Raw genomic sequence first — 10,726 nt, forward strand, 5'->3', positions numbered from 1 at the left:
TCCTTGCATATGGTAACTATTGGTTGTCTTGACAATCTGTTTTCCTATGAAATGCCTATGCATAGGAAGTATGTTATACTTAGATGTGATTTTCACATGCTTTATGATGCTCTCGTTGTGCTTCAATTGTTGTATTTTGTGTGAGCATCATTGAGTTATCAATGCCTAGCTAGGGGCGTTAAACAATAGCGCTTGTTGGGAGGCAACCCAATGAATTTATTTCTTTTTCTTTCTGTTTTGTTGCGTCCCCACTATCATAATTCTGTTATGATTGTGTTTTTGTGTTTCTTTTTGTGTTTGAGCCAAGAAAAACCTTTATGACTAGTCTTGGTAATGGTTGTTTGATCCTGCTGGAAAAAGACAGAAACTTTTCGCTCACGAAATGATTTTTCATTTTTATTCAGAAAGAGCTTTTGAGTATATTATTTTTGCTGCTGGTTGTTATGCTTTTTTCCCAGGCTGTCGTAATTGTTCAGATTTTTTGATGTACCAGAAGTATACGAAGTATACAGATTACTACAGACTTGTCTGTTTTTGACAGATTCTGTTTTTGTTGAGTTGGTTGCTTGTTTTGATGAAACTATGGTTAGTATCGGGGGGTACTAGCCATGGAAAAGTGAGAATACAGTAGCCCAACACCAATATAGATAGAATCCAAGTTTGCTACAGCACCAAAAGAAGTGGTAGTTTGTTTTCTTGTGCTAATGTTATCACGAGTTTCTGTTTAAGTTTTGTGTTGTGAAGTTTTCAAGTTTTGGGTGATGTTCTCATGGACAAAGAGATAAGGAGTGGAAAGAGCTCAAGCTTGGGGATGCCCAAGGAATCCCAAGCCAAATTCAAGGACACCAAAAAGCCTAAGCTTGGGGATGCCCCGGGAAGGCATCCCCTCTTTCGTCTTCAATCCATCGGTAACATTACCTGGAGCTATATTTTTATTCACCACATGATATGTGTTTTGCTTGGAGCGTCTTGTATCGTAGGAGTCATTTCTTTTTGTTGTGTCACAATCATCCTTGCTGCACACCTTTTTGAGAGAGAGAGAGAGACATGCACTCATCGTGATTTTGCTAGAATGCCCATAGTGCTTCACTTATATCTTTTGAGCTAGACACTTTTGCTCATAGTTCTTCACTTAGATCTTTTTGAGCTAGATACTTTTGCTACAGTGCTTCACTTATATATTTTAGAGCACGGTGGTGCGTGATTTGGTAGTTGGCTTATGCTATGAAAGTAGTCCCAAATGTGATAGGTACCCAAAGAGGATGCAAAAACCTCCATCTTCATGTGCATTGAGTAGAAAGAGAAGTTTTGATTCCTCTCAATTAGTTTTGAGACGTGGATTTGGTAATATTAAGAGTTATGTTAGTAGGGTGTTGTGAATCTAGAAATACTTGTGTTGAAGTTAGTGATTCCCGTAGCATGCACGTATGGTGAACCGCTAAGTTAGGAGGTCGGAGCATAATTGATCTATTGATTGTCATCCTTTGTGTTGAGGTCGGGATCGCGCGATGGTTAACACCTACCAACCCTTCCCCTCGGAGTATGCGTTTAGCACTTTGTTTCGATTACTAATAAAAACTTTCGCAATAAGTATGTGAGTTCTTCATGACTAATGTGAGTCCATGGTACAGATGCACTTTCACCTTCCACCATTGCTGGCCTCTCTAGTGCCGCGCAATTCTCGCCGGTGCACAAACCCACCATATGCCTTCCTCAAAACAGCCACCATACCTACCTACTATGGCATTTTCATAGCCATTCCGAGATATATTTCCATGCAACTCCCACCGTTCCGTCTCATGACATGTGCTGTCACTCTCATATTTCCATTGCATGATTGTAAGATAGCTAGCGAGATGTTTCAACGTCATATGCCATGCTAGATCGTTGCACATCCTGGTACACTGCCAAAGGCATTTCCTATGGAGTCATCCTTGTGAGTTTTGAGATGTGAGTAAATAAAAGTGTGATGATCATAATTATTAGAGCATTGTCCCATGTGAGGAAATTTAAAAAAAAGAGGCCAAAGAGCCCAAAAACAAAACAAAAGAGAAGAAAATAAAATAAGAGACCTAAGAGCCCAAATGAAAAAAAGAGAAAAAGAGAGAAGGGACAATGCTACTATCTTTTTCCACACTTGTGCTTCATAATAGCACCATGTTCTTCATGATTGAGAGCTTCTTGCTTTGTCACTACCATATGCTAGTGGGAATCTTCATTATATAACTTGGCTTGTATATTCCAATGATGGGCTTCCTCAAAATTGCCCTAGGTCTTCGTGAGCAAGAAAGTTGGATGCACACCCACTAGTTTTCCTTTTGATCTTTCACATACTTATAGCTCTAGTGCATCTCTTGTATGGCAATCCCTACTCATTCACATTGATATCTATTAGTGGGCATCTCCATAGCCTTTTGATACGCCGAGTCAATGTGACCATCTCCTCCTTTTTGTCTCACAACCACCACCACACTCTATTCCACCTATAGTGCTATATCCATGGCTCACGCTCATCTATTGCGTGATAGTTATAAGAAGTTTGAGAAAGTAAGAGTGCGAAAACAATTACTTGGCCAATTCAGGGGTTGTGCATGATTTACATTAGTTGTGTGAGGATGATGGAGCATAGAAAAACTATATGATTTTGTAGGGAGAACTTTCCTTGGCCTTGTTATTTTGAAAGTTCATGATTACCTTGCTAGTTTGATTGAAGTATTATTGTTTTCATGTCAATAGCAAACTATTGTTTTGAATCTTACGGATCTGAACATTCATGTCACGTGAAAGAAGTTGCAAAGGACAACTATGCTAGGTAGCATTCCACATCAAAAATTCATTCTTTATCACTTCCCTACTCGAGGACGAGCAGGAGTTAAGCTTGGGGATGCTTGATACGTCTCCAAGGTATCTATAATGTTTGATGGTTTCATGCTATGATCTTGTCAAACTTTGGATGTTTTGCATGCCTTTTATATATTTTATGGGACTAACTTATTAACTCAGTGCCAAGTGCCAGTTCCTGTTTTTTCCATGTTTTTGACCCCTTTCAGAGGAGATTTTGAAATGGAGTCCAAACGGAAGAAAATCCCCAAAAATGTTTTTTCCAAGGCACGGGAGCCTCAGGGGCCCCACAAGCCCCCACCCCGCAGCCAGGGGGGAGGCCGCGGCCCACAGGCTTGTGGGCCCCCTGACCGCCCTCTGCCCTAGGGGTTGCGCCTATATATTCCCTAAAAATCCCAAAAAAATCAAGAGATCATCGAAATTACTTTTCCGCCGCCGCAAGCTTCTCTCTCCGCAAGATCCCATCTGGGGCACGTTCTGGTGCCCTGTCGGAGGGGGGATTCAGACACGGAGGGCTTCTTCATCAACACCATGACCTCTCCGATGATGCGTGAGTTGTTCACCATAGACCTACTGGTCCATAGCTAGTAACTAGATGGCTTCTTCTCTCTCTTGGATCTTCAATACAAAGTTCTCCATGATCTTCATGGAGTTCTATCTGATGTAATCTTCTTTTGCGGTGTGTTTGTCGAGATCCGATGAATTGTGGATTTATGACCAGATTATCTATGAATCTTATTTGAGTTTCTTCTGATCTCTCTTATGCATGATTTCATATCCTTGTAATTCTCTTCGAGTTGTGGGTTTTGCCTGGCCAACTAGATTTATGATTCTTGCAATGGGAGAAGTGCTTGGTTTTGGGTTCATACCGTGCAGTGACCTCACCCAGTGACAGAAGGGGTAGCGAGGCACGCATCGTGTTGTTGCCATCAAGGGTAAAAAGATGGGGTTTTCGTCATTGGTTTGAGATTATCCCTCTACATCATGTCATCTTGCTTAAGGCGTTACTCTGTTCGTCATGAACTCAATACACTAGATGCATGCTGGATAGCGGTCGATGTGTGGAGTAATAGTAGTAGATGCAGAAAGTATCGGTCTACTTGTCTCGGACGTGATGCCTATATGTATGGTCATTGGCTTAGATGTCGTCATGACTTTGCGCGGTTCTATCAATTGCTCGACAGTAATTTGTTCACCCACCGTGATATTTGCTATTTTGAGAGAAGCCTCTGGTGAACACTATGGCCCTCGGGTCTACTCCACACCATATTTTCAGCCTTACACTTTTTACTTAGTTGCACTTTCCGCCTTCAAATCTCACTTTGCAAACAATCTTGAAGGGATTGACAACCCCTTTGAAGTGTTGGATGCAAGCTTGTTTGTGTTTGCGCAGGTACTCTAGACTTGACGAGACCCTCCTTCTGGATCGATACCTTTTTTCTCAAACTGAGGGAAATACTTACTGCTCCTATGCTGCATCACCCTTTCCTCTTCAAGGGAAAAACCGACGCAAACCAGAGAAGTAACAAGAAGAATTCCTAGCGCCAAGGAAGGACTTTTGTTGCCGTAGCAATGGGCTCTTTGCCGTCTGCCAGCTGATGGCAAAGGGCTTTGCCATCAGCTGGCCGACGGCAAAGGTGACACATGGCACCCAGCTGTGCACCCTGTGGGACAGCAGCAACTGGCCATATAGCTTCTTTGTCGTCTACTTCCCGGGGAGGCTTACGGCGAAGAGAAGAAAAATGGCTGGGCTGTTATGGGCTGGCACATACACGGAAACGGCAAAGACCTAGGGGAAGCAGACGACAAAGGCTACGGGGGAAGCAGATGGCAAAGAGTACGGGGCAAGCACATGACAAAGCCTTCGTTAGCCCTAACGGAGGCGTCGCCTGTCGATGTCGTCTCAAGTTCTGTGCCGACTGCTCGGTACCAGATACTGACGGCAAAGAGCTTTGTCGTCCGCTTATGGAAGGCTAACGGCAAAGAAGCTACAATGCCGTCGTAAGCTGACGCAGAATCTTTGCAGACAGGAGGCAAACGACAAAGCTCTTTGCCGTCTGTGGAGTCCTCTTTGCCATGTGTTATGGCGGACGGCAAAGAAGCTAATTCCTGTAGTGTGACCCCCTCTCGTCCTCCTTCGGCCGTCTGGAGTCTTCTGGAACGCTGATTTTTTATATATTTTTTGTGGAATTCTTCGGGCAATGTAAATATGGGTATAAACCTATAATTCACAGATATTAGCAGACAGAAACTGGCACTCGGTGCACTGAGTTAGTAGGTTAGTCCAAATATGTTGAAAAAGGAATGAAAGTGTACAAAACACATAGCAATATCACCCAAAACTTGCATGGAGCAAGCAGAAATTATAGATACGTTTGGGACGTATCACGGCACTGGCCTGGGCCAACAGTTGCGGCTCACCACAGGGTCAACGCCCAGCGCAGCGGGTCTAGTTCCCCGATCGGATCGCGCGGGGATGGAGGGCAACGACTGGGGCTCCGGCGAGGTGGATCAGGAATGGCGGCGACTCGAGGGGAGGGCTGCTTCGGTGAGGGACCGGACGGACTTGGGGGCACCGGATCCGGGGGCTGCCGGCCCGGATCTGGACGACGATGGCGTGAAGAAGTCCGGCAGCGGCCATGGAAGGAGCTATGGCTCGGCAGCTTCGGCCGACGGGTCCTCACGCGGCGGGGCACCAGCGTCGAGGCGCGGCCCGTGAGGGGCTCTGCTCCACGACCTGGGTTGGAGGAGGGAGCACGGGGAGGCGGTTGGGAGCACCTCAGCATGGTGCTACCATGGAGGAGATGAGGCTGCGGGAGGCTCCTCTTCCCTGTGGTCACCCGGACATGTCCAAATTGGCCACGGACATGTCCGGTAGGTGGGGTTTTTGGGCGATCTGAGCCCCAGATCTGAGATCTAAGGGATGAAAATGGCTGGGGAGGCTAGGGCTGCAGGATTTGGAGGAATTGGTCTTGTAGGTGGGGTTTTCCTCGGGGTGGCTGCAAAAATGCTAGGGGAAACCCTAGTGGAGTGAGAGAGGTCTCTCCATGGGGTGGTTATTATATAGGGTTTGGTCTATGGTGGGTTGGACCTCGTCCGTCCGATCGCGATCCGACGACCACGAACGGAGGAAGTGGCTAGAAGGGTTTAATGGGTTGTGTAGTTGGGATATGCGGAGATGAGAGGGAAAATAGGCAACCCAGCGACAGATTTTTATAAACCAAAAACGTCCGAAGAAATGACCGGCTATAGGTTTAACGGTTCGTATATCAAACGGACTCCGATTGCAACAAAATTTGGCAGGTGGCCTATCTATATTAAAATAAGACCGCACGCCAAGTTTCAACCCAATCCGAGAATATTTTCCACACACCTTTAAAAATAATATTTAGTGATGCCACGGGCGCGTGCGTGTATGGTCGGGCTCAAAACGGTCAACGACGAAAACGGAGAGAACCGGCAACTACTAACTGATGCAAGTTTTGAAAACTGGCGGCAACGGAGTGCCAATGCAATGCTAATGATGCGAATGATGCGATGATGAATGCGACAAACAATACAGTCGCACGATAACAATGTAATAAAAGGGAATCTTCTGGAGCGCCGGTCTCGGGCTGCCACAACTCTCCTACACTAATAAGAGATCTCGCCCCGAGATCTAAGAATGAAGAGGGGGATACGATGAGAAAGAAAGAGGTAAAACTTACCCGCTTCTTTGACAAACGAGTAAAACCAACGATCCTTGAAGGTTGCAAAGAGGTTGAAGAATGATATGAGAAACAAGTAAGAATTCAATCAAAATTTCGGCAGCACTTCGGTAGGAAAAGGGGACAAAAATCCGATAAGATGGGAAGAACTTGACAAGATTCACAACAAACTAACTAAATTTAATAAACAAGAAGAGAACATGATCTTGATAGAACAAAACGATAGCTTGAAGAGAGCAACATCACCACAACTCCGGAGCAAGACAATAGATACTAGATCATTGGAAAGAAAAAATGAAGAAGAGAGTGACAACTTCAATCACAATTGAATTTACAAGCGGCCTTGCAAGAAGAATTAGACGGGGTTGTTGGCAAACCAACAATGAACGAACAAGCTCGTAGTGGGCTTATGGAAACCATTTCAAAATAATGAGGTGATAACCAGCCACTAACATTAACAAGGATTGATTGGGTGCAACAGGAAATGCAAAACTTCTTACACCAAGAGGAAACATTAAAAACTCAGATTAATGGCAACACCATAATAGAAACAATCCTTAGACAAAGCTTTAGGTGAAGTTTAAACCAAGATAGCTCAAAGAAGAAATCATGGGTTGATTTATCTCATAATCATAGAATCGGTGGGTTTAAATATCTCATTCTCGAAACAATTCTCTTCGATACTCCTCCACTAACAAGAACACTATAACACCACCACAAAGGATAATGGGAAAGACCGCCCTTTGGAATGCAATAGAAGGAACACGTGAGGTTCTCCAACAAGGGTCTTGAAGAACACTTGAGAATGAATTAAATTCTAAACGACCACCATGAAGAATCTCCAGAACAAAATAGTGATGAAAAGATATGAAGTATGAAAGAATAAGATTATGGACTTGCAAAGATTTAGATGTAGCTTCACAAAGATATACTTGAGAAAACTTGGAGCTCCGGAAAACAAAAGATGAGCACTTGAGAAAAGAATTTGATATCATGAGCCACTCCGGAAGAAGAATTGAAATCACTCTGAAACAAGAATAAGAATTATGTTATGTTATGCTTATCCTTCATCAAGTTAAATTGACGACAAGCAACGGATTTAGCATAACACTTATTCTTCTTGAAATGATTGAGGAGAGATAGATGGAGCATAAACTGAAAAGAAATCTTGAACGAACCATCGGCAAGCATTGCAAATGAATGGGGATACCAAGAATGAATGGAGAGATATGAGAGTGAATAGATCATGAGCCACCTAATAGAAAACTTGAATGAGGCACCGGAATAATTGAGAGACGAACGAAGAGACAACAATTGAGAAGAATTTGAGGATGAAAGCAAAAAAAGCTGAGAATGAAGAAATCTTCTGAAATGATGGCCTTTGGAGGATCGAGAATGAAAACAAATCTGAAATGCACCGGATAGATATGTAAGGAATTACACATGATCGAGAACAATTCAAGATGATAACACAAAGCTGAAATGATGAATCTTCAAAAAGAATGGAGAAAGATTTAAGAGAGCCACTTCTTCGGTCTTCCAAGCTGAAAAATGATGAAAAAGAACACCACCAAAATAACTAAGACACTCCGGAATAAGAATATGAAAAGTTGACACAACGATGAAAATAAATTTGAAGCGGTCTTGGAGAAGGAATATGACTGATGAAATTCATACTTACGTCATGATTGAAACAAATTATTCATCTCCGAGAAAATAGTAGAAGAGTGGGATAAGATGCTCGGAAAGAACCTGTGTGTTATGGGCCCACTCAAAAGAAACCACCATTGAAATGATTGCTTAGAAAGATTGATACTGCATCGGTATAACTGAAAACTTGATGGGGTGAGAACCTCGAAATAATTGAAAGGATAGAAAACAAGAAACTTCTGAGATACCTTCACCACTCCGAATAGAAATGAGATTGATGAATGACAAGAGAGGCTTGAAGAGAATTTCCCAACACTGAAAGCATATAGGAAGGAAAGGATATGACGAACACCGATAGCTTGAATTGAATCCACCGGAGAAGGAAACAAGAATGAAGGAATGATGAACTCGAAACTCCTGAGAATCTTCACAATGAATCACCGGTAACAAAAGAAAGAAAAGATAGCGGAATATATAATGAAAGGAAGATACTTGGATGATAATTGAATTACTTAAGAAAAGGGCAGGAGGGTGGGAAAACAAAGACAACTTGGGACAGATGAGATGAACTCCGGAAACAAATGATAGATTGATCTTGCAATTCTTGAAAAGGATAGAATTACTCGAAGAGAAGCACATCGGATAAAAATAATTGACATGACAACTCCGGTTGACAAGAATTGATAGGACAATTTGATGGAGCAAAAGGATTTGCATTCCCATAAAAATATGAGAACACCTCTTGGAAAGATATGAAATCACCATTTGACATCGAAGCACCTCGAATTACCATACTCCAACAAACAAAGGATGAGGCTTACGAAACAAGCCCGAACAAATTCATGACAGAGATTCCATCTGATGTTCTCGTGGATAGATTCGCACGGGCTCGATCCTAAAGTAGCCATCATGTACAAGGCAGTGCACATGACATACGAAGCGTCCCCGAGTCATAGCAAGCTACTAGGACTCTTTAAGAAACAACGAGAACCGTTGTAAGATGATCGTGAACAAACAAATCCACTAGATGTCGAAGCCCAACCTCATATCATGCATCTGTTGGAAGATGGTCCTATAAGTAACTACTCGAATTCCCACCTAACAACTTCCGAAATTTCTGGTCATGCAAACGGGTCCACGGATACAAGGAGTAAAATCCATCACTCAACTCCTAGCAATAACACTACCCGTCCAGTGTATCGCATCCCTCAACACATAACCAGAGATCTCGGAAACCCATGTATCTGAGACCCTCGAAATCACAACGATACTAAGTATGGCGGTACCCCCGAACTCTCTACACTAGTACTGGGGATGTCGGGGTTATCTCGCCACTACCAGTATAGAAGCAATTTCGAACATCCTTCCTCCTGAGATACTAAGAAATCTGAATGATAACGATGTGCTCAAGAATCCCCTGGAGCTCAACTCCTCGGAATAAAATCAACACAATAGGAGGCACCAAGTCAGAACTCCGTCACATCGACATCATATGGATTCCAAAAATATCCGCGTGATCCTAAAAAGTATTTGAGTGAGAAGAGAAGTAGAATTAAAATTATTACGTCAAGATTCCCCACCAGAGCATAGAAGAGAAGAAAAACAATCTTAATCTCCGATATATAACTAGACTCAAATCAGTTTTTCACTAGACTCGACTCGGCCAAGTTCGATTAATCAAGGGGGCTCCTAGGTCGGTACTGTTGTGATACCAACTTGTAACACCCAAAATGCGATCCTATACTTATTTTGGCGCGAGGGCCTCGACAGGGATAGAAAAGCATCTCGTTGTTTCGCAAGAATGGATATCATTACAAGTACATGTACTGAAAAGATGAGTATACAGAATTGGATTACACTCGCCACAAGCTACATCAGAGTCACATCAATACAGCAATACACAGTCACCATGAAGAAGAGCAGGGTCTAACTACGGACAAAAACATATGATAAAGAATGACGTCCATCCTTGCTATCCCAGGCTGCCGGCGTGGAACCCATCCTAGATCGATGAAGAAGAAGAAGGAACTCCAAATGAACAATCAACGCGCTCGCGTCAAGTATTGCTTTACCTGTACCTGCAACTGGTGTTTTAGTAATCTATGAGCCACAGGTACTCAGAAATATCATTTCCAAAGGTATCAAGACTAGCAAAGCTTAATGGGTAGGGTATGGTTAAGTGGTGAGGCTGCAGCACGCGACTAAGCATTTATTTCAGGTGGCTAACTTACGAGTACAAGAATAAAAGAGGGGGAAGATCTATGTATAACAGACGTGAACTACTAATGATCAAATGAATGGTCCTGAACACCTACTTACGTCAGACATAACCCCACCTTCTCCTCGATCGGAGAAGGAGCTCACGAAAGAGACAGTCACGCTTACGCACTCAGTTGGCAATTTTTAATTAAGTTTACTTCAGGTCGTCTAGAATCCGGATGTTAGACAAAGTTTCCACATTGCCACATAACCACGGGCACGGCTTTCCTAAAGATTTAACCCTCCAGGGGTGCTCCAACTAATCCATC

This window comes from Hordeum vulgare, chromosome 5H (assembly GCF_904849725.1).
Source record: "Hordeum vulgare subsp. vulgare chromosome 5H, MorexV3_pseudomolecules_assembly, whole genome shotgun sequence".
Taxonomy (NCBI): Eukaryota; Viridiplantae; Streptophyta; class Magnoliopsida; order Poales; family Poaceae; genus Hordeum; species Hordeum vulgare.